Source organism: Phyllobates terribilis, unplaced genomic scaffold (genome assembly GCF_046119375.1).
Source record: "Phyllobates terribilis strain yellow unplaced genomic scaffold, ASM4611937v1 Scaffold_5__5_contigs__length_657084704, whole genome shotgun sequence".
Taxonomy (NCBI): Eukaryota; Metazoa; Chordata; class Amphibia; order Anura; family Dendrobatidae; genus Phyllobates; species Phyllobates terribilis.
In genome coordinates, this window is record NW_027362765.1 from 305,455,650 (window position 1) to 305,483,426 (window position 27,777).

Sequence of the window (27,777 nt, forward strand, 5' to 3'; positions counted from 1 at the left end):
AATTCTGAGAAAAGTGGAAGAGTTCCAAAGCATTTTTAAATGTCAGCGGAATTCCTTGAGCAATGAAAGAGTTCCGAAGCATTTTTAAACTTCAGTGGAATTCCGGGAACAATGGAAGAGTTCCGCAGCATTTTTAAACTTCAGCAGAATTCTGAGAACAATGGAAGAGATTGGAAGCATTTTTAAAGGTCAGCAGAATTTCGAGAACAATGGAAGAATTCCGAAGCATTTTTAAACTTCAGCAGAATTCCGAGAACAATGTAAGAGTTTCAAAGCATTTTTAAATGTCAGCGGTATTCCGAGAACAATGTAAGAGTTCCGAAGCATTTTTACTCATAAGTGGAATTCCAAGAACAATGGAAGAGTTGCGAAGCATTTTTAAACATCAGCGGAATTCCACGAACAATGGAAGTGTTCCGAAGCATTTTTGAATGTCAGCGGAATTCCTTGAGCAATGAAAGAGTTCCGAAGCATTTTTAAACTTCAGCGGAATGCTGGGAACAATGGAAGAGTTCGGAAGCATTTTTATACTTCAGCAGAAATCCGGGAACAGAGGAAGAGTTCCGAAGCATTTTTAAACTTCAGCAGAATTCCGAGAACAATTGAAGTGTTCCGAAGCATTTTTAAACATCAGCGGAATTCTGAGAACAATGTAAGAGTTCAGAAGCATTTTTAAAGTTCATCGGAAATCCTATAACAATGGAAGAGTTCCGAAGCATTTTTAAACTTCAGCGGAATTCCGAGAACAATGGAAAAGTTCAGAAGCATTTTTAAAATTTAGCGGAATTCCGAGAACAATGGAAGAGTTCCGAAGCATTTTTAAACGTCAGCGGAATTACGAGAACAATGGAAGAGTTCCGAAGCATTTTTAAACGTTAGCGGAATTCCGAGAACAATGGAAGAGTTCCGAAGCATTTTTAAACATCAGCAGAATTCCGAGAACAATGGAAGAGTTCCGAAGCATTTTTAAACATCAGCGGCAATTCCGAGAACAATGGAAAAGTTCCGAAGCATTTTTAAATGTCAGCGGAATTCCAAGAAAAATGGAAGGGTTCCGAAGCATTTTTAAACATCAGCAGAATTACAAGAACAATGGAAGAGTTCCGAAGCATTTTGAAATGTCAGCGGAAGTTTGAGAATAATGGAAGAGTTCCGAAGCATTTTTAAATGGCAGCAGAATTCTGAGAACAATGGAGGAGTTCCAAAGCATTTTTAAACGTCAGCGGAATCCTGAGAAAAATGGAAGAGTTCCGAAGAATTTTTAAACATCAGCGGAATTCTGAGAACAATGTAAGAGTTCAGAAGCATTTTTAAACTTCATCGGAAATCCTATAACAATGGAAGAGTTCCGAAGCATTTTTAAACGTCAGCGGAATTCCGAGAACAATGTAAGAGTTCCGAAGCATTTTTAAACGTCAGCGGAATTACGAGAACAATGGAAGAGTTCCGAATCATTTTTAAACGTCAGCGGAATTCTTAGAAAAATGGAAGAGTTCCGAAGCATTTTTAAACTTCAGCAAAATTCTGAGAATAAAGGAAGAGTTCCGAAAAATTTTTAAATGTCAGTGGAATTCCGAGAACAATTATAAGAGTTCGGAAGCATTTTTAAACATCAGCGGAATAACGAGAACAATGGAAGAGTTCCAAATCATTTTTAAACTTCAGCGGAAGTCCGAGAACAATGAAAGAGTTCCAAAGCATTTTTAAACTTCAGCAGAATACCGGGAACAATGGAAGAATTCCGAAGTATTTTTAAACTTCAGCAGAATTCCGAGAACAATGGAAGAGTTCCGAAGCATTTTTAAAATTCATAGGAATTCAGAGAACCATGGATGAGTTCCAAAGCATTTTTAAACGTCAGCAGATTTCCGAGAACAATGGAAGAATTCCAAAGCATTTTTAAATGTCAGCGGAATTCCGAGAACAATGGAAGATTTATGAAGCATTTTAAAACTTCAGCGGAATTCCTCCAACAATGGAAGAGTTTCAAAGCATTTTAAAACTTCAGCGGAATTTCCTAGAAAAATGGAAGAATTCCAAAGCATTTTTAAACTTCAGCGGAATTCCGTGAACAATGACAGAGTTCCGAACATTTTTAAACTTCAGCAGAATTACGAGAACAATGGAAGAGTTTCGAAGCATTTTTAAACATCAACGGAATTCCGAGAACAATGGAAAAGTTCTGATGCATTTTTAAACGTCAGCAGAATTCCGAGAACAATGAAAGAGTTCCAAAGCATTTTTAAACTTCAGCAGAATTCCGGGAACATTGGAAGAATTCCGAAGTATTTTTAAACTTCAGCAGAATTCCGAGAACAATGGAAGAGATCAGAAGCATTTTTAAACGTCAGCGGAATTCCGAGAACAATGTAAGAGTACCAAAGCATTTTCAAATGTCAGCAGAATTCCGAGAACAATGGAAAAGTTCCGAAGAATTTTTAAATTACCGGAGAATTCCGAGAACAATGGTAAGTGTTCCAAACCATTTTTAAATGTCAGCGGAATTTTGAGAACTATGGAAGAGTTCCAAAGCCTTTTTAAACTTCAAAAGAATTCCGAGAACAATGAAAGAGATCCGAAGCCTTTTTAAACTTCAGCAGAATTCCGAGAACAATGTAAGAGTTTCAAAGCATTTTTAAATGTCAGCGGTATTCCGAGAACAATGTAAGAGTTCCGAAGCATTTTTACTCATAAGTGGAATTCCAAGAACAATGGAAGAGTTCCGAAGCATTTTTAAACATCAGCGGAATTCCACGAACAATGGAAGAGTTCCGAAGCATTTTTGAATGTCAGCAGAATTCCTTGAGCAATGAAAGAGTTCCGAAGCATTTTTAAACTTCAGCGGAATGCTGGGAACAATGGAAGAGTTCGGAAGCATTTTTATGCTTCAGCAGAAATCCGGGAACAGAGGAAGAGTTCCGAAGCATTTTTAAACTTCAGCAGAATTCCGAGAACAATTGAAGTGTTCCAAAGCATTTTTAAACATCAGCGGAATTCTGAGAACAATGTAAGAGTTCAGAAGCATTTTTAAAATTCATTGGAAATCCTATAATAATGGAAGAGTTCTGAAGCATTTTTAAACATAAGCGGAATTACGAGAACAATGGAAGAGTTCCGAATCATTTTTAAACTTCAGCGGAATTCCGAGAACAGTGAATGAGTTCCGAAGCCTTTTTAAACGTCAGCAGAATTCCGAGAACAATGGAAGAGTTCTGAAGCATTTTTAAACTTCAGCAGAATTCTGAAAATAATGGAAGAGTTCCCAAGCATTTTTAAACTTCAGCGGAATTCCGAGAACAATGGAAAAGTTCAGAAGCATTTTTAAAATTTAGCGGAATTCCGAGAACAATGGAAGAGTTCCGAAGCATTTTTAAACGTCAGCGGAATCCTGAGAAAAATGGAAGAGTTCCGAAGCATTTTTAAACATCAGCGGAATTCTGAGAACAATGTAAGAGTTCAGAAGCATTTTTAAACTTCATCGGAAATCCTATAACAATGGAAGAGTTCCGAAGCATTTTTAAACGTCAGCGGAATTCCGAGAACAATGTAAGAGTTCCGAAGCATTTTTAAACATCAGCGGAATTACGAGAACAATGGAAGAGTTCCGAATCATTTTTAAACGTCAGCGGAATTCCAAAAACAATGGAAAAGTAGCGAAGCATTTTTAAACGTCAGCGGAATTCTGAGAAAAATGGAAGAGTTCCGAAGCATTTTTAAACTTCAGCAAAATTCTGAGAATAAAGGAAGAGTTCCGAAAAATTTTTAAATGTCAGTGGAATTCCGAGAACAATTATAAGAGTTCCGAAGCATTTTTAAACATCGGCGGAATAACGAGAACAATGGAAGAGTTCCAAATCATTTTTAAACTTCAGCGGAAGTCCGAGAACAATGAAAGAGTTCCAAAGCATTTTTAAACTTCAGCAGAATTCCGGGAGCAATGGAAGAATTCCGAAGTATTTTTAAACTTCAGCAGAATTCCGAGAACAATGGAAGAGTTCCGAAGCATTTTTAAATGTCAGCGGGAGTTTGAGAATAATGGAAGAGTTCCGAAGCATTTTTAAATGGCAGCGGAATTCTGAGAACAATGGAAGAGTTCCGAAGCATTTTTAAACTTCAGCGGAATTCTGAGAACAATGGAAGAGTTCCGAAGCATTTTTAAACTTCGTAGGAATTCAGAGAACAATGGATGAGTTCCAAAGCATTTTTAAATGTCAGCAGATTTCCGAGAACAATGGAAGAATTCCGAAGCATTTTTAAATGTCAGCGGAATTCCGAGAACAATGGAAGATTTATGAAGCATTTTAAAACTTCAGCGGAATTCCTAGAACAATGGAAGTGTTTCAAAGCATTTTAAAACTTCAGCGGAATTTCCTAGAACAATGGAAGAATTCCAAAGCATTTTTAAACTTCAGCGGAATTCCGAGAACAATGAAAGAGTTCCGAACATTTTTAAACTTCAGCAGAATTACGAGAACAATGGAAGAGTTTCGAAACATTTTTAAACATCAATGGAATTCCGAGAACAATGGAAAAGTTCTGATGCATTTTTAAACGTCAGCAGAATTCCGAGAACAATGAAAGAGTTCCAAAGCATTTTTAAACTTCAGCAGAATTCCAGGAACAATGGAAGAATTCCGAAGTATTTTTAAACTTCAGCAGAATTCCGAGAACAATGGAAGAGATCAGAAGCATTTTTAAACGTCAGCGGAATTCCGAGAACAATGTAAGAGTACCGAAGCATTTTCAAATGTCAGCAGAATTCCGAAAACAATAGAAAAGTTCCGAAGAATTTTTAAATTACAGGAGAATTCCGAGAACAATGGTAAGTGTTCCAAACCATTTTTAAATGTCAGCAGAATTCTGAGAAAAATGGAAGAGTTCAGAAGCATTTTTAAACTTCAGTGGAATTTTGAGAACTATGGAAGAGTTCCAAAGCCTTTTTAAACTTCAGCGAAATTCCGAGAACAATGAAAGAGATCCGAAGCCTTTTTAAACTTCAGCAGAATTCCGAGAAAAATGGAATAGTTCCGAAGCGTTTTTAAACATCAGCAGAATTCTAAGAAAAGTGAAAGAGTTCCGAAGCATTTTTAAACTTCAGTGGAATTCCGGGAACAATGGAAGAGATCCGCAGCATTTTTAAACTTCAGCAGAATTCCGAGAACAATGGAAGAGATCGGAAGCATTTTTAAAGGTCAGCAGAATTTCGAGAACAATGGAAGAGTTCCGAAGCATTTTTAAACTTCAGCAGAATTCCGAGAACAATGTAAGAGTTCCAAAGCAATTTTTAATGTCAGCGGTATTCCGAGAACAATGTAAGAGTTCCGAAGCATTTTTACTCATCAGTGGAATTCCAAGAACAATGGAAGAGTTCCGACGAATTTTTAAACATCAGCGGAATTCCACGAACAATGGAAGAGTTCCGAAGCATTTTTGAATGTCAGCGGAATTCCTTGAGCAATGAAAGAGTTCCGAAGCATTTTTAAACTTCAGCGGAATGCTGGGAACAATGGAAGAGTTCGGAAGCATTTTTATACTTCAGCAGAAATCCGGGAACAATGGAAGAGTTCCGAAGCATTTTTAAACTTCAGCAGAATTCCGAGAACAATTGAAGTGTTCCGAAGCATTTTTAAACATCAGCGGAATTCTGAGAACATTGTAAGAGTTCAGAAGCATTTTTAAACTTCATCGGAAATCTTATAACAATGGAAGAGTTCCGAAGCATTTTTAAACATCAGCGGAATTCCGAGAACAATGTAAGAGTTCCGAAGCATTTTTAAACGTCAGCGGAATTACGAGAACAATGGAAGAGTTCCGAATCATTTTTAAACGTCAGCGGAATTCTTAGAAAAATGGAAGAGTTCCGAAGCATTTTTAAACTTCAGCAAAATTCTGAGAATAAAGGAAGAGTTCCGAAAAATTTTTAAATGTCAGTGGAATTCCGAGAACAATTATAAGAGTTCCGAAGCATTTTTAAACATCAGCGGAATAGCGAGAACAATGGAAGAGTTCCAAATCATTTTTAAACTTCAGCGGAAGTCCGAGAACAATGAAAGAGTTCCAAAGCATTTTTAAACTTCAGCAGAATACCGGGAACAATGGAAGAATTCCGAAGTATTTTTAAACTTCAGCAGAATTCCGAGAACAATGGAAGAGTTCCGAAGCATTTTTAAAATTCATAGGAATTCAGAGAACCATGGATGAGTTCCAAAGCATTTTTAAACGTCAGCAGATTTCCGAGAACAATGGAAGAATTCCGAAGCATTTTTAAATGTCAGCGGAATTCCGAGAACAATGGAAGATTTATGAAGCATTTTAAAACTTCAGCGGAATTCCTCCAACAATGGAAGAGTTTCAAAGCATTTTAAAACTTCAGCGGAATTTCCTAGAAAAATGGAAGAATTCCAAAGCATTTTTAAACTTCAGCGGAATTCCGTGAACAATGACAGAGTTCCGAACATTTTTAAACTTCAGCAGAATTACGAGAACAATGGAAGAGTTTCGAAGCATTTTTAAACATCAACGGAATTCCGAGAACAATGGAAAAGTTCTGATGCATTTTTAAACGTCAGCAGAATTCCGAGAACAATGAAAGAGTTCCAAAGCATTTTTAAACTTCAGCAGAATTCCGGGAACATTGGAAGAATTCCGAAGTATTTTTAAACTTCAGCAGAATTCCGAGAACAATGGAAGAGATCAGAAGCATTTTTAAACGTCAGCAGAATTCCGAGAACAATGGAAGAGTTCCAAAGCATTTTTAAACGTCAGCGGAATTCCGAGAACAATGTAAGAGTACCATAGCATTTTCAAATGTCAGCAGAATTCCGAGAACAATGGAAAAGTTCCGAAGAATTTTTAAATTACCGGAGAATTCCGAGAACAATGGTAAGTGTTCCAAACCATTTTTAAATGTCAGCAGAATTCTGAGAAAAATGGAAGAGTTCAGAAGCATTTTTAAACTTCAGCGGAATTTTGAGAACTATGGAAGAGTTCCAAAGCCTTTTTAAACTTCAAAAGAATTCCGAGAACAATGAAAGAGATCCGAAGCCTTTTTAAACTTCAGCAGAATTCCGAGAACAATGTAAGAGTTTCAAAGCATTTTTAAATGTCAGCGGTATTCCGAGAACAATGTAAGAGTTCCGAAGCATTTTTACTCATAAGTGGAATTCCAAGAACAATGGAAGAGTTCCGAAGCATTTTTAAACATCAGCGGAATTCCACGAACAATGGAAGAGTTCCGAAGCATTTTTGAATGTCAGCGGAATTCCTTGAGCAATGAAAGAGTTCCGAAGCATTTTTAAACTTCAGCGGAATGCTGGGAACAGAGGAAGAGTTCCGAAGCATTTTTAAACTTCAGCAGAATTCCGAGAACAATTGAAGTGTTCCAAAGCATTTTTAAACATCAGCGGAATTCTGAGAACAATGTAAGAGTTCAGAAGCATTTTTAAAATTCATTGGAAATCCTATAATAATGGAAGAGTTCCGAAGCATTTTTAAACATAAGCGGAATTACGAGAACAATGGAAGAGTTCCGAATCATTTTTAAACTTCAGCGGAATTCCGAGAACAGTGAAAGAGTTCCGAAGCCTTTTTAAACGTCAGCAGAATTCCGAGAACAATGGAAGAGTTCTGAAGCATTTTTAAACTTCAGCAGAATTCTGAAAATAATGGAAGAGTTCCCAAGCATTTTTAAACTTCAGCGGAATTCCGAGAACAATGGAAAAGTTCAGAAGCATTTTTAAAATTTAGCGGAATTCCGAGAACAATGGAAGAGTTCCGAAGCATTTTTAAACGTCAGCGGAATCCTGAGAAAAATGGAAGAGTTCCGAAGCATTTTTAAACATCAGCGGAATTCTGAGAACAATGTAAGAGTTCAGAAGCATTTTTAAACTTCATCGGAAATCCTATAACAATGGAAGAGTTCCGAAGCATTTTTAAACTTCATAGGAATTCAGAGAACAATGGATGAGTTCCAAAGCATTTTTAAATGTCAGCAGATTTCCGAGAACAATGGAAGAATTCCGAAGCCTTTTTAAATGTCAGCGGAATTCCGAGAACAATGGAAGATTTATGAAGCATTTTAAAACTTCAGCGGAATTCCTAGAACAATGGAAGTGTTTCAAAGCATTTTTAAACTTCAGCAGAATTCTGAAAATAATGGAAGAGTTCCCAAGCATTTTTAAACTTCAGCGGAATTCCGAGAACAATGGAAAGGTTCAGAAGCATTTTTAAAATTTAGCGGAATTCCGAGAACAATGGAAGAGTTCCGAAGCATTTTTAAACGTCAGCGGAATCCTGAGAAAAATGGAAGAGTTCCGAAGCATTTTTAAACATCAGCGGAATTCTGAGAACAATGTAAGAGTTCAGAAGCATTTTTAAACTTCATCGGAAATCCTATAACAATGGAAGAGTTCCGAAGCATTTTTAAACGTCAGCGGAATTCCGAGAACAATGTAAGAGTTCCGAAGCATTTTTAAACATTAGCGGAATTACGAGAACAATGGAAGAGTTCCGAATCATTTTTAAACGTCAGCGGAATTCCAAAAACAATGGAAAAGTAGCGAAGCATTTTTAAACGTCAGCGGAATTCTGAGAAAAATGGAAGAGTTCCGAAGCATTTTTAAACTTCAGCAAAATTCTGAGAATAAAGGAAGAGTTCCGAAAAATTTTTAAATGTCAGTGGAATTCCGAGAACAATTATAAGAGTTCCGAAGCATTTTTAAACATCGGCGGAATAACGAGAACAATGGAAGAGTTCCAAATCATTTTTAAACTTCAGCGGAAGTCCGAGAACAATGAAAGAGTTCCAAAGCATTTTTAAACTTCAGCAGAATTCCGGGAGCAATGGAAGAATTCCGAAGTATTTTTAAACTTCAGCAGAATTCCGAGAACAATGGAAGAGTTCCGAAGCATTTTTAAATGTCAGCGGGAGTTTGAGAATAATGGAAGAGTTCCGAAGCATTTTTAAATGGCAGCGGAATTCCGAGAACAATGGAGGAGTTCCAAAGCATTTTTAAACGTCAGCGGAATCCTGAGAAAAATGGAAGAGTTCCGAAGAATTTTTAATCATCAGCGGAATTCTGAGAACAATGTAAGAGTTCAGAAACATTTTTAAACTTCATCGGAATCCTGTAACAATGGAAGAGTTCCGAAGCATTTTTAAACGTCAGCGGAATTCCGAGAACAATGTAAGAGTTCGGAAGCATTTTTAAACACCAGCGGAATTACAAGAACAATGGAAGAGTTCCGAATCATTTTTAAACGTCAGCGGAATTCCAAAAACAATGGAAAAGTACTTAAACATTTTTAAACGTCAGCGGAATTCTGAGAAAAATGGAAGAGTTCCGAAGCATTTTTAAACTTCAGCAAAATTCTGAGAATAATGGAAGAGTTCCGAAGCATTTTTAAATATCAGCGGAATTCCTAGAACAATGTAAGAGTTCCGAAGCATTTTTAAACATCAGCGGAATAACGAGAACAATGGAAGAGTTCCAAATCATTTTTAAACTTCAGCGGAATTCCGAGAACAAAGAAAGAGTTCCGAAGCCTTTTTAAATGTCAGCAGAATTCCGAGAACAATGGAAGAGTTCCGAAGCATTTTTAAACTTCAGCGGAATTCTGAGAACAATGGAAGAGTTCCGAAGCATTTTTAAACTTCATAGGAATTCAGAGAACAATGGATGAGTTCCAAAGCATTTTTAAATGTCAGCAGATTTCCGAGAACAATGGAAGAATTCCGAAGCCTTTTTAAATGTCAGCGGAATTCCGAGAACAATGGAAGATTTATGAAGCATTTTAAAACTTCAGCGGAATTCCTAGAACAATGGAAGTGTTTCAAAGCATTTTAAAACTTCAGCGGAATTTCCTAGAACAATGGAAGAATTCCAAAGCATTTTTAAACTTCAGCGGAATTCCGAGAACAATGAAAGAGTTCCGAACATTTTTAAACTTCAGCAGAATTACGAGAACAATGGAAGAGTTTCGAAACATTTTTAAACATCAATGGAATTCCGAGAACAATGGAAAAGTTCTGATGCATTTTTAAACGTCAGCAGAATTCCGAGAACAATGAAAGAGTTCCAAAGCATTTTTAAACTTCAGCAGAATTCCAGGAACAATGGAAGAATTCCGAAGTATTTTTAAACTTCAGCAGAATTCCGAGAACAATGGAAGAGATCAGAAGCATTTTTAAACGTCAGCAGAATTCCGAGAACAATGGAAGAGTTCCAAAGCATTTTTAAACGTCAGCGGAATTCCGAGAACAATGTAAGAGTACCGAAGCATTTTCAAATGTCAGCAGAATTCCGAAAACAATAGAAAAGTTCCGAAGAATTTTTAAATTACAGGAGAATTCCGAGAACAATGGTAAGTGTTCCAAACCATTTTTAAATGTCAGCAGAATTCTGAGAAAAATGGAAGAGTTCAGAAGCATTTTTAAACTTCAGTGGAATTTTGAGAACTATGGAAGAGTTCCAAAGCCTTTTTAAACTTCAGCGAAATTCCGAGAACAATGAAAGAGATCCGAAGCCTTTTTAAACTTCAGCAGAATTCCGAGAAAAATGGAATAGTTCCGAAGCGTTTTTAAACATCAGCAGGATTCTGAGAAAAGTGAAAGAGTTCCGAAGCATTTTTAAACTTCAGTGGAATTCCGGGAACAATGGAAGAGATGAGCAGCATTTTTAAACTTCAGCAGAATTCCGAGAACAATGGAAGAGATCGGAAGCATTTTTAAAGGTCAGCAGAATTTCGAGAACAATGGAAGAGTTCCGAAGCATTTTTAAACTTCAGCAGAATTCCGAGAACAATGTAAGAGTTCCAAAGCAATTTTTAATGTCAGCGGTATTCCGAGAACAATGTAAGAGTTCCGAAGCATTTTTACTCATCAGTGGAATTCCAAGAACAATGGAAGAGTTCCGACGAATTTTTAAACATCAGCGGAATTCCACGAACAATGGAAGAGTTCCGAAGCATTTTTGAATGTCAGCGGAATTCCTTGAGCAATGAAAGAGTTCCGAAGCATTTTTAAACTTCAGCGGAATGCTGGGAACAATGGAAGAGTTCGGAAGCATTTTTATACTTCAGCAGAAATCCGGGAACAATGGAAGAGTTCCGAAGCATTTTTAAACTTCAGCAGAATTCCGAGAACAATTGAAGTGTTCCGAAGCATTTTTAAACATCAGCGGAATTCTGAGAACATTGTAAGAGTTCAGAAGCATTTTTAAACTTCATCGGAAATCTTATAACAATGGAAGAGTTCCGAAGCATTTTTAAACATCAGCGGAATTACGAGAACAATGGAAGAGTTCCGAATCATTTTTAAACTTCAGCGGAATTCCGAGAACAGTGAAAGAGTTCCGAAGACTTTTTAAACGTCAGCAGAATTCCGAGAACAATGGAAGAGTTCTGAAGCATTTTTAAACTTCAGCAGAATTCTGAGAATAATGGAAGAGTTCCCAAGCATTTTTAAACTTCAGCGGAATTCCGAGAACAATGGAAGAGTTCCGAAGCATTTTTAAACGTCAGCGGAATTACGAGAACAATGGAAGAGTTCCGAAGCATTTTTAAACGTTAGCGGAATTCCGAGAACAATGGAAGAGCTCCGAAGCATTTTGAAATGTCAGCGGGAGTTTGAGAATAATGGAGGAGTTCCGAAGCATTTTTAAATGGCAGCGGAATTCCGAGAACAATGGAGGAGTTCCAAAGCATTTTTAAACGTCAGCGGAATCCTGAGAAAAATGGAAGAGTTCCGAAGAATTTTTAATCATCAGCGGAATTCTGAGAACAATGTAAGAGTTCAGAAGCATTTTTAAACTTCATCGGAAATCCTGTAACAATGGAAGAGTTCCGAAGCATTTTTAAACGTCAGCGGAATTCCGAGAACAATGTAAGAGTTCCGAAGCATTTTTAAACATCAGCGGAATTACGAGAACAATGGAAGAGTTCCGAATCATTTTTAAACGTCAGCGGAATTCCAAAAATAATGGAAAAGTACTGAAGCATTTTTAAACGTCAGCGGAATTCTGAGAAAAATGGAAGTGTTCCGAGGCATTTTTAAACTTCAGCAAAATTCTGAGAATAATGGAAGAGTTCCGAAGCATTTTTAAATGTCAGCGGAATTCCTAGAACAATGTAAGAGTTCCGAAGCATTTTTAAACATCAGCGGAATAATGAGAACAATGGAAGAGTTCCAAATCATTTTTAAACTTCAGCGGAATTCCGAGAACAATGAAAGAGTTCCGAAGCCTTTTTAAATGTCAGCAGAATTCCGAGAACAATGGAAGAGTTCCGAAGCATTTTTAAACTTCAGCGGAATTCTGAGAACAATGGAAGAGTTCCGAAGCATTTTTAAACTTCATAGGAATTCAGAGAACAATGGATGAGTTCCAAAGCATTTTTAAACGTCAGCAGATTTCCGAGAACAGTGGAAGGATTCCGAAGCATTTTTAAATGTCAGCGGAATTCCGAGAACAATGGAAGATTTATGAAGCATTTTAAAACTTCAGCGGAATTCCTAGAACAATGGAAGTGTTTCAAAGCATTTTAAAACTTCAGCGGAATTTCCTAGAACAATGGAAGAATTCCAAAGCATTTTTAAACTTCAGCGGAATTCCGAGAACAATGAAAGAGTTCCGAACATTTTTAAACTTCAGCAGAATTACGAGAACAATGGAAGAGTTTCGAAGCATTTTTAAACATCAACGGAATTCCGAGAACAATGGAAAAGTTCTGATGCATTTTTAAACTTCAGCAGAATTCCGAGAACAATGAAAGAGTTCCAAAGCATTTTTAAACTTCAGCAGAATTCCGGGAACAATGGAAGAATTCCGAAGTATTTTTAAACTTCAGCAGAATTCCGAGAACAATGGAAGAGATCAGAAACATTTTTAAACGTCAGCAGAATTCCGAGAACAATGGAAGAGTTCCAAAGCATTTTTAAACGTCAGCGGAATTCCGAGAACAATGTAAGAGTACCGAAGCATTTTCAAATGTCAGCAGAATTCCGAGAACAATGGAAAAGTTCCGAAGAATTTTTAAATTACAGGCGAATTCCGAGAACAATGGTAAGTGTTCCAAACCATTTTTAAATGTCAGCAGAATTCTGAGAAAAATGGAAGAGTTCAGAAGCATTTTTAAACTTCAGCGGAATATTGAGAACTATGGAAGAGTTCCAAAGCCTTTGTAAACTTCAGCGGAATTCCGAGAACAATGAAAGAGATCCGAAGCCTTTTTAAACTTCAGCAGAATTCCGAGAAAAATGGAATAGTTCCGAAGCATTTTTAAACATCAGCAGAATTCTGAGAAAAGTGGAAGAGTTCCAAAGCATTTTTAAATGTCAGCGGAATTCCTTGAGCAATGAAAGAGTTCCGAAGCATATTTAAACTTCAGCGGAATTCAGGGAACAATGGAAGAGTTCCGAAGCATTTTTAAACTTCAGCAGAATTCCGAGAACAATGGAAGAGATCGGAAGCATTTTTAAAGGTCAGCAGAATTTCGAGAACAATGGAAGAGTTCCGAAGCATTTTTAAACTTCAGCAGAATTCCGAGAACAATGTAAGAGTTCCAAAGCATTTTTAAATGTCAGCGGTATTCTGAGAACAATGTAAGAGTTCCGAAGCATTTTTACTCATCAGTGGAATTCCAAGAACAATGGAAGAGTTCCGAAGCATTTTTAAACATCAGCGGAATTCCACGAACAATGGAAGAGTTCCGAAGCATTTTTGAATGTCAGCGGAATTCCTTGAGCAATGAAAGAGTTCCGAAGCATTTTTAAACTTCAGCGGAATGCTGGGAACAATGGAAGAGTTCGGAAGCATTTTTATACTTCAGCAGAAATCCGGGAACAATGGAAGAGTTCCGAAGCATTTTTAAACTTCATCGGAAATCCTATAACAATGGAAGAGTTCCGAAGCATTTTTAAACATCAGCGGAATTACGAGAACAATGGAAGAGTTCCGAATCATTTTTAAACGTCAACGGAATTCCAAAAACAATGGAAAAGTACCGAAGCATTTTTAAACTTCAGCGGAATTCTGAAAAAAATGGAAGAGTTCCGAAGCATTTTTAAACTTCAGCGGAATTCTCAGAATAATGGAAGAGTTCCGAAGCATTTTTAAACTTCAGCGGAATTCTGAGAATAATGGAAGAGTTCCGAAGCATTTTTAAATTTCAGCGGAATTCCGAGAACAATGTAAGAGTTCCGAAACATTTTTAAACATCAGCGGAATAACGAGAACAATGGAAGAGTTCCGAATCATTTTTAAACTTCAGCGGAATTCCGAGAACAATGAAAGAGTTCCGAAGCCTTTTTAAACGTCAGCAGCATTCCGAGAACAATGGAAGAGTTCCGAAGCATTTTTAAGCTTCAGCAGAATTCTGAGAATAATGGAAGAGTTCCGAAGCATTTTTAAACTTCAACGGAATTCCGAGAACAATGGAAAAGTTCAGATGCATTTTTAAAATTTAGCGGAATTCCGAGAACAATGGAAGTGTTCCGAAGCATTTTTAAACGTCAGCGGAATTACGAGAAAAATGGAAGAGTTCCGAAGCATTTTGAAATGTCAGCGGAATCCTGAGAAAAATGGAAGAGTTCCGAAGCATTTTTAAACTTCAGCAGAATTCCGTGAACAATGGAAGCGTTCCGAAGTATTTTTAAACTTCAGCAGAATTCCGAGAACAATGAAAGAGATCAGAAGTATTTTTAAACTTCAGCAGAATTCTGAGAACAATAGAAGAGTTCGGAGGCATTTTTAAACTTCAGCGGAATTCCGAGAACAATAGAAGAGTTCCAAAGGTTTTTTATACTTCAGCGGAATTCCGAGTGCAATGAAGAGTTTTGAAGCATTTTTAAACTTCATAGGAATTCTGAGAACAATGGATGAGTTCCAAAGCATTTTTAAACGTCAGCGGAATTCCGAGAACAATGGAAGAGTTCCGAAGCATTTTTAAATGTCAGCGGAATTCCGAGAACAATGGAAGAGTTATGAAGCATTTTAAAACTTCAGCGGAATTCCTAGAACAATGGAAGAGTTCCGAAGCATTTTTGAACGTCAGCGGAATTAATTGAGCAATGAAAGCGTTCCAAAGCATTTTTAAACTTCATCGGAATTCTGGGAACAATGGAAGAGTTCGGAAGCATTTTTATACTTCAGCAGAATTCCGGAACAATGGAACAGTTCCGAAGCATTTTTAAACTTCAGCAGAATTCCGAGAACAATTAAAGTGCTCCGAAGCATTTTTAAACATCAGCGGAAATCTGAGAACAATGTAAGAGTTCAGAAGCATTTTTAAACTTCATCGGAAATCCTTGAACAATGGAAGCGTTCCGAAGCATTTTTAAACATCAGCGGAATTCCGAGAACAATGGAAGAGTTCGGAAGCATTTTTAAACATCAGCGTAACTACGAGAACAATGGAAGAGCTTCAAAGCATTTTTAAACGTCAGCAGAATTCCGAGATCAATGGAAAAGTACCGAAGCATTTTTAAAAGGCAGTGGAATTCTGAGAAAAATGGAAGAGTTCCGAAGCATTTTTAAACTTCAGCAGAATTCTGAGAACAATGAAAGAGTTCCAAACCCTTTTTAAACTTCAGCGGAATTCCGAAAACAATGAAAGAGTTCCGAAGCATTTTTAAACTTCATCGGAATTCTGGGAACAATGGAAGAGTTCGGAAGCATTTTTATACTTCAGCAGAATTCCGGAAGAATGGAACAGTTCCGAAGCATTTTTAAACTTCAGCAGAATTCCGAGAACAATGGAAGAGTTCCGAAGCATTTTTAACCGTCAGCGGAATTCCGAGAACAATGGAAGAGTTTCTAAGCATTTTTAAACATCAGCAGAATTCCGAGAACAATGGAAGAGTTCCAAAGCATTTTTAAACTTCAGCGAAATTCTGAGAATTATGGTAGAGTACCTAAGCATTTTTAAACTTCAGCGGAATTCCGAGAACAATGGAAGAGTTACGAAGCTTTTTTAAAATTTAGCAGAATTCCGAGAACAATGGAAGAGTTCCGAAGCATTTTTAAACTTCAGCGGAATTAAGAGAACAATGGAAGAGTTCCGAAGCATTTTTAAATGTCAGCGGAATTACGAGAAAAATGGAAGAGTTCCGAATCATTTTTAAACGTTAGCGGAATTCCACGAACAATGGAAGAGTTCCGAAGCATTTTTGAATGTCAGCGGAATTCCTTGAGCAATGAAAGAGTTCCGAAGAATTTTTAAACATCAGCGAATTCTGAGAACAATGTAAGAGTTCAGAAGCATTTTTAAACTTCATCGGAAATCCTATAACAATGGAAGAGTTCCGAAGCATTTTTAAACGTCAGCGGAATTCCGAGAACAATGTAAGAGTTCCGAAGCATTTTTAAACATCAGCGGAATTACGAGAACAATGGAAGAGTTCCGAATCATTTTTAAACGTCAGCGGAATTCTTAGAAAAATGGAAGAGTTCCGAAGCATTTTTAAACTTCAGCAAAATTCTGAGAATAAAGGAAGAGTTCCGAAAAATTTTTAAATGTCAGTGGAATTCCGAGAACAATTATAAGAGTTCCGAAGCATTTTTAAACATCAGCGGAATAACGAGAACAATGGAAGAGTTCCAAATCATTTTTAAACTTCAGCGGAAGTCCGAGAACAATGAAAGAGTTCCAAAGCATTTTTAAACTTCAGCAGAATACCGGGAACAATGGAAGAATTCCGAAGTATTTTTAAACTTCAGCAGAATTCCGAGAACAATGGAAGAGTTCCGAAGCATTTTTAAAATTCATAGGAATTCAGAGAACAATGGATGAGTTCCAAAGCATTTTTAAACGTCAGCAGATTTCCGAGAACAATGGAAGAATTCCGAAGCATTTTTAAATGTCAGCGGAATTCCGAGAACAATGGAAGATTTATGAAGCATTTTAAAACTTCAGCGGAATTCCTCCAACAATGGAAGAGTTTCAAAGCATTTTAAAACTTCAGCGGAATTTCCTAGAAAAATGGAAGAATTCCAAAGCATTTTTAAACTTCAGCGGAATTCCGTGAACAATGACAGAGTTCCGAACATTTTTAAACTTCAGCAGAATTACGAGAACAATGGAAGAGTTTCGAAGCATTTTTAAACATCAACGGAATTCCGAGAACAATGGAAAAGTTCTGATGCATTTTTAAACGTCAGCAGAATTCCGAGAACAATGAAAGAGTTCCAAAGCATTTTTAAACTTCAGCAGAATTCCGGGAACATTGGAAGAATTCCGAAGTATTTTTAAACTTCAGCAGAATTCCGAGAACAATGGAAGAGATCAGAAGCATTTTTAAACGTCAGCAGAATTCCGAGAACAATGGAAGAGTTCCAAAGCATTTTTAAACGTCAGCGGAATTCCGAGAACAATGTAGGAGTACCAAAGCATTTTCAAATGTCAGCAGAATTCCGAGAACAATGGAAAAGTTCCGAAGAATTTTTAAATTACCGGAGAATTCCGAGAACAATGGTAAGTGTTCCAAACCATTTTTAAATGTCAGCAGAATTCTGAGAAAAATGGAAGAGTTCAGAAGCATTTTTAAACTTCAGCGGAATTTTGAGAACTATGGAAGAGTTCCAAAGCCTTTTTAAACTTCAGCAGAATTCCGAGAACAATGAAAGAGGTCCGAAGCCTTTTTAAACTTCAGCAGAATTCCGAGAACAATGTAAGAGTTTCAAAGCATTTTTAAATGTCAGCGGTATTCCGAGAACAATGTAAGAGTTCCGAAGCATTTTTACTCATAAGTGGAATTCCAAGAACAATGGAAGAGTTCCGAAGCATTTTTAAACATCAGCGGAATTCCTTGAGCAATGAAAGAGTTCCGAAGCATTTTTAAACTTCAGCGGAATGCTGGGAACAATGGAAGAGTTCGGAAGCATTTTTATGCTTCAGCAGAAATCCGGGAACAGAGGAAGAGTTCCGAAGCATTTTTAAACTTCAGCAGAATTCCGAGAACAATTGAAGTGTTCCGAAGCATTTTTAAACATCAGCGGAATTCTGAGAACATTGTAAGAGTTCAGAAGCATTTTTAAACTTCATCGGAAATCCTATAATAATGGAAGAGTTCCGAAGCATTTTTAAACATCAGCGGAATTACGAGAACAATGGAAGAGTTCCGAATCATTTTTAAACTTCAGCGGAATTCCGAGAACAGTGAAAGAGTTCCGAAGCCTTTTTAAACGTCAGCAGAATTCCGAGAATAATGGAAGAGTTCTGAAGCATTTTTAAACTTAAGCAGAATTCTGAAAATAATGGAAGAGTTCCCAGCATTTTTAAACTTCAGCGGAATTCCGAGAACAATGGAAAAGTTCAGAAGCATTTTTAAAATTTAGCGGAATTCCGAGAACAATGGAAGAGTTCCGAAGCATTTTTAAACGTCAGCGGAATCCTGAGAAAAATGGAAGAGTTCCGAAGCATTTTTAAACATCAGCGGAATTCTGAGAACAATGTAAGAGTTCAGAAGCATTTTTAAACTTCATCGGAAATCCTATAACAATGGAAGAGTTCCGAAGCATTTTTAAACGTCAGCGGAATTCCGAGAACAATGTAAGAGTTCCGAAGCATTTTTAAACATCATCGGAATTACGAGAACAATGGAAGAGTTCCGAATCATTTTTAAACGTCAGCGGAATTCCAAAAACAATGGAAAAGTAGCGAAGCATTTTGAAATGTCAGCGGAATCCTGAGAAAAATGGAAGAGTTCCGAAGCATTTTTAAACTTCAGCAGAATTCCGTGAACAATGGAAGCGTTCCGAAGTATTTTTAAACTTCAGCAGAATTCCGAGAACATTGAAAGAGATCAGAAGTATTTTTAAACTTCAGCAGAATTCTGAGAACAATAGAAGAGTTCGGAGGCATTTTTAAACTTCAGCGGAATTCCGAGAACAATAGAAGAGTTCCAAAGGTTTTTTATACTTCAGCGGAATTCCGAGTGCAATGAAGAGTTTTGAAGCATTTTTAAACTTCATAGGAATTCTGAGAACAATGGATGAGTTCCAAAGCATTTTTAAACGTCAGCGGAATTCCGAGAACAATGGAAGAGTTCCGAAGCATTTTTAAATGTCAGCGGAATTCCGAGAACAATGGAAGAGTTATGAAGCATTTTAAAACTTCAGCGGAATTCCTAGAACAATGGAAGAGTTCCGAAGCATTTTTGAACGTCAGCGGAATTAATTGAGCAATGAAAGCGTTCCAAAGCATTTTTAAACTTCATCGGAATTCTGGGAACAATGGAAGAGTTCGGAAGCATTTTTATACTTCAGCAGAATTCCGGAACAATGGAACAGTTCCGAAGCATTTTTAAACTTCAGCAGAATTCCGAGAACAATTAAAGTGCTCCGAAGCATTTTTAAACATCAGCGGAAATCTGAGAACAATGTAAGAGTTCAGAAGCATTTTTAAACTTCATCGGAAATCCTTGAACAATGGAAGCGTTCCGAAGCATTTTTAAACATCAGCGGAATTCCGAGAACAATGGAAGAGTTCGGAAGCATTTTTAAACATCAGCGTAACTACGAGAACAATGGAAGAGCTTCAAAGCATTTTTAAACGTCAGCAGAATTCCGAGATCAATGGAAAAGTACCGAAGCATTTTTAAAAGGCAGTGGAATTCTGAGAAAAATGGAAGAGTTCCGAAGCATTTTTAAACTTCAGCAGAATTCTGAGAACAATGAAAGAGTTCCAAACCCTTTTTAAACTTCAGCGGAATTCCGAAAACAATGAAAGAGTTCCGAAGCATTTTTAAACTTCATCGGAATTCTGGGAACAATGGAAGAGTTCGGAAGCATTTTTATACTTCAGCAGAATTCCGGAAGAATGGAACAGTTCCGAAGCATTTTTAAACTTCAGCAGAATTCCGAGAACAATGGAAGAGTTCCGAAGCATTTTTAACCGTCAGCGGAATTCCGAGAACAATGGAAGAGTTTCTAAGCATTTTTAAACATCAGCAGAATTCCGAGAACAATGGAAGAGTTCCAAAGCATTTTTAAACTTCAGCGAAATTCTGAGAATTATGGTAGAGTACCTAAGCATTTTTAAACTTCAGCGGAATTCCGAGAACAATGGAAGAGTTCCGAAGCTTTTTTAAAATTTAGCAGAATTCCGAGAACAATGGAAGAGTTCCGAAGCATTTTTAAACTTCAGCGGAATTAAGAGAACAATGGAAGAGTTCCGAAGCATTTTTAAATGTCAGCGGAATTACGAGAAAAATGGAAGAGTTCCGAATCATTTTTAAACGTTAGCGGAATTCCACGAACAATGGAAGAGTTCCGAAGCATTTTTGAATGTCAGCGGAATTCCTTGAGCAATGAAAGAGTTCCGAAGAATTTTTAAACATCAGCGAATTCTGAGAACAATGTAAGAGTTCAGAAGCATTTTTAAACTTCATCGGAAATCCTATAACAATGGAAGAGTTCCGAAGCATTTTTAAACATCAGCGGAATTACGAGAACAATGGAAGAGTTCCGAATCATTTTTAAACGTCAGCGGAATTCTTAGAAAAATGGAAGAGTTCCGAAGCATTTTTAAACTTCAGCAAAATTCTGAGAATAAAGGAAGAGTTCCGAAAAATTTTTAAATGTCAGTGGAATTCCGAGAACAATTATAAGAGTTCCGAAGCATTTTTAAACATCAGCGGAATAACGAGAACAATGGAAGAGTTCCAAATCATTTTTAAACTTCAGCGGAAGTCCGAGAACAATGAAAGAGTTCCAAAGCATTTTTAAACTTCAGCAGAATACCGGGAACAATGGAAGAATTCCGAAGTATTTTTAAACTTCAGCAGAATTCCGAGAACAATGGAAGAGTTCCGAAGCATTTTTAAAATTCATAGGAATTCAGAGAACAATGGATGAGTTCCAAAGCATTTTTAAACGTCAGCAGATTTCCGAGAACAATGGAAGAATTCCGAAGCATTTTTAAATGTCAGCGGAATTCCGAGAACAATGGAAGATTTATGAAGCATTTTAAAACTTCAGCGGAATTCCTCCAACAATGGAAGAGTTTCAAAGCATTTTAAAACTTCAGCGGAATTTCCTAGAAAAATGGAAGAATTCCAAAGCATTTTTAAACTTCAGCGGAATTCCGTGAACAATGACAGAGTTCCGAACATTTTTAAACTTCAGCAGAATTACGAGAACAATGGAAGAGTTTCGAAGCATTTTTAAACATCAACGGAATTCCGAGAACAATGGAAAAGTTCTGATGCATTTTTAAACGTCAGCAGAATTCCGAGAACAATGAAAGAGTTCCAAAGCATTTTTAAACTTCAGCAGAATTCCGGGAACATTGGAAGAATTCCGAAGTATTTTTAAACTTCAGCAGAATTCCGAGAACAATGGAAGAGATCAGAAGCATTTTTAAACGTCAGCAGAATTCCGAGAACAATGGAAGAGTTCCAAAGCATTTTTAAACGTCAGCGGAATTCCGAGAACAATGTAAGAGTACCAAAGCATTTTCAAATGTCAGCAGAATTCCGAGAACAATGGAAAAGTTCCGAAGAATTTTTAAATTACCGGAGAATTCCGAGAACAATGGTAAGTGTTCCAAACCATTTTTAAATGTCAGCAGAATTCTGAGAAAAATGGAAGAGTTCAGAAGCATTTTTAAACTTCAGCGGAATTTTGAGAACTATGGAAGAGTTCCAAAGCCTTTTTAAACTTCAGCAGAATTCCGAGAACAATGAAAGAGGTCCGAAGCCTTTTTAAACTTCAGCAGAATTCCGAGAACAATGTAAGAGTTTCAAAGCATTTTTAAATGTCAGCGGTATTCCGAGAACAATGTAAGAGTTCCGAAGCATTTTTAAACATCAGCGGAATTCCTTGAGCAATGAAAGAGTTCCGAAGCATTTTTAAACTTCAGCGGAATGCTGGGAACAATGGAAGAGTTCGGAAGCATTTTTATGCTTCAGCAGAAATCCGGGAACAGAGGAAGAGTTCCGAAGCATTTTTAAACTTCAGCAGAATTCCGAGAACAATTGAAGTGTTCCGAAGCATTTTTAAACATCAGCGGAATTCTGAGAACATTGTAAGAGTTCAGAAGCATTTTTAAACTTCATCGGAAATCCTATAATAATGGAAGAGTTCCGAAGCATTTTTAAACATCAGCGGAATTACGAGAACAATGGAAGAGTTCCGAATCATTTTTAAACTTCAGCGGAATTCCGAGAACAGTGAAAGAGTTCCGAAGCCTTTTTAAACGTCAGCAGAATTCCGAGAATAATGGAAGAGTTCTGAAGCATTTTTAAACTTAAGCAGAATTCTGAAAATAATGGAAGAGTTCCCAAGCATTTTTAAACTTCAGCGGAATTCCGAGAACAATGGAAAAGTTCAGAAGCATTTTTAAAATTTAGCGGAATTCCGAGAACAATGGAAGAGTTCCGAAGCATTTTTAAACGTCAGCGGAATCCTGAGAAAAATGGAAGAGTTCCGAAGCATTTTTAAACATCAGCGGAATTCTGAGAACAATGTAAGAGTTCAGAAGCATTTTTAAACTTCATCGGAAATCCTATAACAATGGAAGAGTTCCGAAGCATTTTTAAACGTCAGCGGAATTCCGAGAACAATGTAAGAGTTCCGAAGCATTTTTAAACATCATCGGAATTACGAGAACAATGGAAGAGTTCCGAATCATTTTTAAACGTCAGCGGAATTCCAAAAACAATGGAAAAGTAGCGAAGCATTTTTAAACGTCAGCGGAATTCTGAGAAAAATGGAAGAGTTCCGAAGCATTTTTAAACTTCAGCAAAATTCTGAGAATAAAGGAAGAGTTCCGAAAAATTTTTAAATGTCAGTGGAATTCAGAGAACAATTATAAGAGTTCCGAAGCATTTTTAAACATCGGCGGAATAACGAGAACAATGGAAGAGTTCCAAATCATTTTTAAACTTCAGCGGAAGTCCGAGAACAATGAAAGAGTTCCAAAGCATTTTTAAACTTCAGCAGAATTCCGGGAGCAATGGAAGAATTCCGAAGTATTTTTAAACTTCAGCAGAATTCCGAGAACAATGGAAGAGTTCCGAAGCATTTTTAAACGTCAGCGGAATTACAAGAACAATGGAAGAGTTCCGAATCATTTTTAAACGTCAGCGGAATTCCAAAAACAATGGAAAAGTACTTAAACATTTTTAAACGTCAGCGGAATTCTGAGAAAAATGGAAGAGTTCCGAAGCATTTTTAAACTTCAGCAAAATTCTGAGAATAATGGAAGAGTTCCGAAGCATTTTTAAATATCAGCGGAATTCCTAGAACAATGTAAGAGTTCCGAAGCATTTTTAAACATCAGCGGAATAACGAGAACAATGGAAGAGTTCCAAATCATTTTTAAACTTCAGCGGAATTCCGAGAACAATGAAAGAGTTCCGAAGCCTTTTTAAATGTCAGCAGAATTCCGAGAACAATGGAAGAGTTCCGAAGCATTTTTAAACTTCAGCGGAATTCTGAGAACAATGGAAGAGTTCCGAAGCATTTTTAAACTTCATAGGAATTCAGAGAACAATGGATGAGTTCCAAAGCATTTTTAAATGTCAGCAGATTTCCGAGAACAATGGAAGAATTCCGAAGCATTTTTAAATGTCAGCGGAATTCCGAGAACAATGGAAGATTTATGAAGCATTTTAAAACTTCAGCGGAATTCCTAGAACAATGGAAGTGTTTCAAAGCATTTTAAAACTTCAGCGGAATTTCCTAGAACAATGGAAGAATTCCAAAGCATTTTTAAACTTCAGCGGAATTCCGAGAACAATGAAAGAGTTCCGAACATTTTTAAACTTCAGCAGAATTACGAGAACAATGGAAGAGTTTCGAAACATTTTTAAACATCAATGGAATTCCGAGAACAATGGAAAAGTTCTGATGCATTTTTAAACGTCAGCAGAATTCCGAGAACAATGAAAGAGTTCCAAAGCATTTTTAAACTTCAGAAGAATTCCAGGAACAATGGAAGAATTCCGAAGTATTTTTAAACTTCAGCAGAATTCCGAGAACAATGGAAGAGATCAGAAGCATTTTTAAACGTCAGCAGAATTCCGAGAACAATGGAAGAGTTCCAAAGCATTTTTAAACGTCAGCGGAATTCCGAGAACAATGTAAGAGTACCGAAGCATTTTCAAATGTCAGCAGAATTCCGAAAACAATAGAAAAGTTCCGAAGAATTTTTAAATTACAGGAGAATTCCGAGAACAATGGTAAGTGTTCCAAACCATTTTTAAATGTCAGCAGAATTCTGAGAAAAATGGAAGAGTTCAGAAGCATTTTTAAACTTCAGTGGAATTTTGAGAACTATGGAAGAGTTCCAAAGCCTTTTTAAACTTCAGCGGAATTCCGAGAACAATGAAAGAGATCCGAAGCCTTTTTAAACTTCAGCAGAATTCCGAGAAAAATGGAATAGTTCCGAAACGTTTTTAAACATCAGCAGAATTCTGAGAAAAGTGAAAGAGTTCCGAAGCATTTTTAAACTTCAGTGGAATTCCGGGAACAATGGAAGAGATCCGCAGCATTTTTAAACTTCAGCAGAATTCCGAGAACAATGGAAGAGATCGGAAGCATTTTTAAAGGTCAGCAGAATTTCGAGAACAATGGAAGAGTTCCGAAGCATTTTTAAACTTCAGCAGAATTCCGAGAACAATGTAAGAGTTCCAAAGCATTTTTTAATGTCAGCGGTTTTCCGAGAACAATGTAAGAGTTCCGAAGCATTTTTACTCATCAGTGGAATTCCAAGAACAATGGAAGAGTTCCGACGCATTTTTAAACATCAGCGGAATTCCACGAACAATGGAAGAGTTCCGAAGCATTTTTGAATGTCAGCGGAATTCCTTGAGCAATGAAAGAGTTCCGAAGCATTTTTAAACTTCAGCGGAATGCTGGGAACAATGGAAGAGTTCGGAAGCATTTTTATACTTCAGCAGAAATCCGGGAACAATGGAAGAGTTCCGAAGCATTTTTAAACTTCAGCAGAATTCCGAGAACAATTGAAGTGTTCCGAAGCATTTTTAAACAGCAGCGGAATTCTGAGAACATTGTAAGAGTTCAGAAGCATTTTTAAACTTCATCGGAAATCTTATAACAATGGAAGAGTTCCGAAGCATTTTTAAACATCAGCGGAATTACGAGAACAATGGAAGAGTTCCGAATCATTTTTAAACTTCAGCGGAATTCCGAGAACAGTGAAAGAGTTCCGAAGACTTTTTAAACGTCAGCAGAATTCCGAGAACAATGGAAGAGTTCTGAAGCATTTTTAAACTTCAGCAGAATTCTGAGAATAATGGAAGAGTTCCCAAGCATTTTTAAACTTCAGCGGAATTCCGAGAACAATGGAAAAGTTCAGAAGCATTTTTAAAATTTAGCGGAATTCCGAGAACAATGGAAGAGTTCCGAAGCATTTTTAAACGTCTGCGGAATTACGAGAACAATGGAAGAGTTCCGAAGCATTTTTAAACGTTAGCGGAATTCCGAGAACAATGGAAGAGCTCCGAAGCATTTTGAAATGTCAGCGGGAGTTTGAGAATAATGGAAGAGTTCCGAAGCATTTTTAAATGGCAGCGGAATTCCGAGAACAATGGAGGAGTTCCAAAGCATTTTTAAACGTCAGCGGAATCCTGAGAAAAATGGAAGAGTTCCGAAGAATTTTTAATCATCAGCGGAATTCTGAGAACAATGTAAGAGTTCAGAAGCATTTTTAAACTTCATCGGAAATCCTGTAACAATGGAAGAGTTCCGAAGCATTTTTAAACGTCAGCGGAATTCCGAGAACAATGTAAGAGTTCCGAAGCATTTTTAAACATCAGCGGAATTACGAGAACAATGGAAGAGTTCCGAATCATTTTTAAACGTCAGCGGAATTCCAAAAATAATGGAAAAGTACTGAAGCATTTTTAAACGTCAGCGGAATTCTGAGAAAAATGGAAGAGTTCCGAGGCATTTTTAAACTTCAGCAAAATTCTGAGAATAATGGAAGAGTTCCGAAGCATTTTTAAATGTCAGCGGAATTCCTAGAACAATGTAAGAGTTCCGAAGCATTTTTAAACATCAGCGGAATAACGAGAACAATGGAAGAGTTCCAAATCATTTTTAAACTTCAGCGGAATTCCGAGAACAATGAAAGAGTTCCGAAGCCTTTTTAAATGTCAGCAGAATTCCGAGAACAATGGAAGAGTTCCGAAGCATTTTTAAACTTCAGCGGAATTCTGAGAACAATGGAAGAGTTCCGAAGCATTTTTAAACTTCATAGGAATTCAGAGAACAATGGATGAGTTCCAAAGCATTTTTAAACGCCAACAGATTTCCGAGAACAGTGGAAGGATTCCGAAGCATTTTTAAATGTCAGCGGAATTCCGAGAACAATGGAAGATTTATGAAGCATTTTAAAACTTCAGCGGAATTCCTAGAACAATGGAAGTGTTTCAAAGCATTTTAAAACTTCAGCGGAATTTCCTAGAACAATGGAAGAATTCCAAAGCATTTTTAAACTTCAGCGGAATTCCGAGAACAATGAAAGAGTTCCGAACATTTTTAAACTTCAGCAGAATTACGAGAACAATGGAAGAGTTTCGAAGCATTTTTAAACATCAACGGAATTCCGAGAACAATGGAAAAGTTCTGATGCATTTTTAAACTTCAGCAGAATTCCGAGAACAATGGAAGAGTTCCAAAGCATTTTTAAACGTCAGCGGAATTCCGAGAACAATGTAAGAGTACCGAAGCATTTTCAAATGTCAGCAGAATTCCGAGAACAATGGAAAAGTTCCGAAGAATTTTTAAATTACAGGCGAATTCCGAGAACAATGGTAAGTGTTCCAAACCATTTTTAAATGTCAGCAGAATTCTGAGAAAAATGGAAGAGTTCAGAAGCATTTTTAAACTTCAGCGGAATTTTGAGAACTATGGAAGAGTTCCAAAGCCTTTGTAAACTTCAGCGGAATTCCGAGAACAATGAAAGAGATCCGAAGCCTTTTTAAACTTCAGCAGAATTCCGAGAAAAATGGAATAGTTCCGAAGCATTTTTAAACATCAGCAGAATTCTGAGAAAAGTGGAAGAGTTCCAAAGCATTTTTAAATGTCAGCGGAATTCCTTGAGCAATGAAAGAGTTCCGAAGCATATTTAAACTTCAGCGGAATTCCGGGAACAATGGAAGAGTTCCGAAGCATTTTTAAACTTCAGCAGAATTCCGAGAACAATGGAAGAGATCGGAAGCATTTTTAAAGGTCAGCAGAATTTCGAGAACAATGGAAGAGTTCCGAAGCATTTTTAAACTTCAGCAGAATTCCGAGAACAATGTAAGAGTTCCAAAGCATTTTTAAATGTCAGCGGTATTCTGAGAACAATGTAAGAGTTCCGAAGCATTTTTACTCATCAGTGGAATTCCAAGAACAATGGAAGAGTTCCGAAGCATTTTTAAACATCAGCGGAATTCCACGAACAATGGAAGAGTTCCGAAGCATTTTTGAATGTCAGCGGAATTCCTTGAGCAATGAAAGAGTTCCGAAGCATTTTTAAACTTCAGCGGAATGCTGGGAACAATGGAAGAGTTCGGAAGCATTTTTATACTTCAGCAGAAATCCGGGAACAATGGAAGAGTTCCGAAGCATTTTTAAACTTCATCGGAAATCCTATAACAATGGAAGAGTTCCGAAGCATTTTTAAACATCAGCGGAATTACGAGAACAATGGAAGAGTTCCGAATCATTTTTAAACGTCAACGGAATTCCAAAAACAATGGAAAAGTACCGAAGCATTTTTAAACTTCAGCGGAATTCTGAAAAAAATGGAAGAGTTCCGAAGCATTTT